Below are 4,400 nucleotides of genomic sequence, written 5' to 3' on the forward strand. Positions count from 1 at the left end.
ATTTCCTCCATGATAGGAATTCCTGCTTTAGCTGCTAAGGTATTAATACTGTTTTCCATTTTATTATGATGTTTGTTCCAGAACCTGTACCAGAAGCTGGCAGTTGTCACAGCAGCGCTGTAAGGTATCAGCTCCATTTTGCAGAAGAGGAAACTGGGCTCAGAAAAGTTAAGGCTATTGCTCATAAATGCCAGGCCCTGGAGAGATTTGAGGTCCCTTTCTGCATTTGCCCATTCCTTCTCCAAAGTCTCCTTGGCGGGAATCAGACACCTGAATGGAGGCCAGGCTCTCCAGGGAGACCAGGTCATGCAAAATGAGGTCTCAGGCTTTGAACTATTGCTTCTTTAGTCAGATGACCCCAATCTTTCACATATTCACAACAGCCTCAGGCTTGTGTAGATCAGAGGTTTCTTCTTTTTAAAGTATAGCCTCCAGTTCTAGTGCCAGATCTGCTGGTGGTTTGTAGCGTGATCTTCGCTAAATCGCTTTCCATCTCTGGGCTTTAATTCCCTTATCTTCACAATGACAGAAAGCTCCTTACTATCTTATGTTCTGTGGTCCTAGAGAAAAGTCAGATACTGGAACAATAAGGCCTATTGAGCACTTATCTGCTAAGCACTCTCTCACACTGCCTTTTCATCCTTTCAACACGGCGGGGGTGGGGTGGGGTAGGTATTATAATTGGTCTGTTTTACAGATGAGTAAACTAAGGCTTAGGAGGATTAGTAGTTACCCAAGACCTCACAGTGAGTGAGAGAGTTGGGACTTAAACACAGGTGGTCTGTCAGAGTTTGAGTTTGGAGATAATACTTTTTTTTTAAAATACAAGATATGGGGTAGTGCTACATCACCCAGGCTGGAGTGCAGTGGCTATTCACAGGCACAGTCATGGCACACGACAGCCTCGAACTCCTGGGCTCAAGTGATCCTCCAGCCTCAGCCTCCTGAGTTAAGGGGACTATAGGTATGAACCCCCGCACCTGGCTTGGAGACAGTGCTTTCAAACCATTGCATCAACTGTGTCCCCAAGTGCCAGTTCAGGCTGCTGATGACTCTCAATAGTTGCTCTTACACGTGCAAGCGCATATATGCTCTCATGGGAAGAAAATATGTGTTCACGGGCCCATCCGAGAAGGCCTAATAATATTTCAAACAGGCCTGCTGAAACCAGCCGCAAGACATCTGGTCATCTGCGTCATGGTGTCTAAGACGGCTGTGTAGAAAGAGGACATGCGAGCCATCCCCTGTGACTCCCAGTAAAATGCTCTTTGTACTACCCAGAGTTGTTCCCTCATTTTCTTCCCTTCCTGTTCCAGTTGATTCCCCCATGTACGGAGCCACCTGTATTCTACAAGGCAAATGGTCAGTCATATAAGTTGTTTGAGGATAGGTTTACTCGCTTTAGGATGACCATGGCTGGAAAACTCTGTATATCAGAATGACCGAAGTCCTTTCTGTGTGTGTGTAAGGTCAGCCATCTATCTGCCTACCTTGAAAAGACGAGAAATATCCTTCTTGAAAAGCAACTGAATGCACATGAGAAAAGCTCTTCCAGTTGTGAACCATCAGGAGTTTCTGGCAAGCTTTTTATTACGTGCTAGGGTGGGGATTTGACTTTGTGTATATAGATTCTCAATTAGTCAGGTTTTCAGACTGACACCTCAATCCTCCTGAATTTAAAAACAAAACAAAACACAAGACAACGACATTCTGTTCCAGCTTGCCAGAACCCCAGCCCTGAGCTTCCTGTTTTCAACCTTGTCCTGTTTTTTAGGCCTTTGAACTCTGACTCCCTGGCTTTGACCCTGGTGCTGGCTAAGGACTTTGAAACTTCTTGCCTCATCTGATGCTGTTCTGACTTCTGTCAGCCTAGGCCCTGCTGCCCCCACTCCCACCCCCACGTCTGCTTTGGCCTCTGCAAGCAAAGGTCTGGGCCTGACTACGTTGTATGTTAGTGATTCTGTCATCCCCAGGCTGGGAGCTCCTGGGGGAAGGTGTTTGATCATATTTAGCTGTAACCCCTGATAGCAAGGAGGGTGGAGAGAAACTCCTGGATCAAGGAGCAGGGACTCACAGTCCAGGGAGGGTCCAAAGCAAGCAGCACTGGCCCCTGCGGAGGAGCAAGAGCAGCAAGCACATGGGGCTTCTCTGAGTCACTGCCCGGGTGATTGATGAGTTGCTGTCCAAGTTCAGGTGCTTTTGGCGCAAGTAACAGAAACCAAGATCTGCAAACTCTGACTAGCAAGAAAAGGGAGATACCCACACGTCCATCAGCAGATAGCTGGATAAACATAACGTGGCAGATACCTACAATGGAATGTTAGCTTAATGACTAACAGGAATGACGTTCTGAAGCATGCTGCAACTTGGATGAACCTTGATGACACTACGCTGGTGGAATAAGTCAGTCACAAAAGGACAAATGCTACGTGATTCCACTCACGTGTAATACCTAGAGCTGTCAAATTCATAGTGTCAGAAAGAATAGTGGTTACCAGAGGCTGGCGGGGGAGAGAATGGTGAGTTAGCATTTAATGGGTACAGAGTCTCAGGTTGGGACCATGAAAAAAGTCTGGAGATGGATAGTGGTGATGTTCACCTAACAAAGTGAATGTACTGGATTGTACACTTAAAAATGTTTAAAATGGTAAATTTTATGTGTGTGTGTGTGTGTATTTTTTTTAGGCAGTCTTGTTCTGTCATCCAGCCTGGAGTACAGTGGTGATATTATGGCCCACTGCAGTGCAGCCTCAACCTCCTGGGCTCAAGCAATCCTCCCACCTCAGGCTCCTGAATACCTGTGACCACAGGCACACACCACCATGCCCAGCTAATTGTTTAATTTTTTGTAGAGATAAAACATACATAAGCTCTCACCATACTGCCCAGGCTGATCTCAAACTCCTGGACTCAAATGATCCTCCTGCTTCAGCCTCCTAAAGTGTTGGGTTTACAAGCATGAGCCACTGTGCGTGGCCCTGTTATGTGTGTATATGTATGCGCGTGCGCGCGCACGCGCACACACGTTTTTTGAGACAGGGTCTCACTCTGTCACCCAGGCTGGAGTGCAGTGGCGCGATCTCAGCTGACTCCCTAGCTCAAGCGATCCTCCTGCCTCAGCCTCCTGAGCAGCTGGGACCATAGGCGCAGGCCACCATGCCCAGCTAATTATTATTATTATTATTTTGGTATTTTTGGTAGAAATGGGGTTTCACCGTGTTGCCCAAGCTGGTCTGGAACTCCTGGCCTCAAGTGATCCGCCCACCTCAGACTCTGGAAGTGTTGGGATTACAGGCATTAGCCACCTTGCCCAGCCCCTGTTATGTCTATTTTAACACACATACATCCCCCATCCCCCACCAAGAACTGACCTAAACCAATAAGTTATTCCTGAGGTGCTAAATTGCCAACATGGCCCTTTAGGATTTTTTTTTGTTTTTAATTGAGATGGAGTCTCACTGTATTGCCTAGGCTGGAGTGTAGTGGCGTGATCTCAGCTCACTGCAATCTCTGCCTCCTGGGTTCAAGCGATTCTCGTGCCTCAGCCATCTGAGTGGTTGGGATTACAGGCGTGCACCACCATGCTAAGTTTTGTATTTTTTTTTTTTTTTTTTTGAGACGGAGTCTCGCTCTTCCGCCCAGGCTGGAGTGCAGTGGCCGGATCTCAGCTCACTGCAAGCTCCGCCTCCTGGGTTTACACCATTCTCCTGCCTCAGCCTCCCAAGTAGCTGAGACTACAGGCGCCTGCCACGCCGCCCGGCTAGTTTTTTGTATTTTTTAGTAGAGACGGGGTTTCACCGTATTAGCCAGGATGGTCTCGATCTCCTGACCTCGTGATCCGCCCGTCTCGGCCTCCCAAAGTGCTGGGATTACAGGCTTGAGCCACCGCGCCCGGCCAAGTTTTGTATTTTTAGTAGAGACGGGCCATGTTGTCCTGGCTGGTCTCAAACTCCTGGCCTCAAGTGATCCGCCTGCCTTGGCCTCCCAAAGGGCTGGGATTGCAAGCATGAGCCACTGCGCCTGGCCTAGACATTTTTTTTAAAGGAAGGATGCTGGGACATCTCATGGAACTGAAAGACCAGTTGAAGCCCCCAGCCTGGAGCTGGGGCAGAAAGTGAGGCAGTTCCAGGGACCTCGGGACAGAAGTTCGTAGACCTCTTTCCTTGGGACACTGCCAGAAACTCAGTTCTGCTCTAGCAGCAACCAGACTGAGTTTCTCAGGTCCAAATTTCAAATCTCTCCAAGAGTCTGATTGGCCAGCTAGATGAGATGGCCAACCTGGGTAGATGAGCTTGGGCTGAAAAGGCGGCTGTTTTTTTTTTTTTTTTTTTTTTTTTTTGAGATGGTATCTCCCTCTGTCACCCAGGCTGGAGTGCAGTGGCATGATCTCGGCTGACTGC

This window comes from Piliocolobus tephrosceles, chromosome 16, assembly GCF_002776525.5.
Source record: "Piliocolobus tephrosceles isolate RC106 chromosome 16, ASM277652v3, whole genome shotgun sequence".
NCBI lineage: Eukaryota > Metazoa > Chordata > Mammalia > Primates > Cercopithecidae > Piliocolobus > Piliocolobus tephrosceles.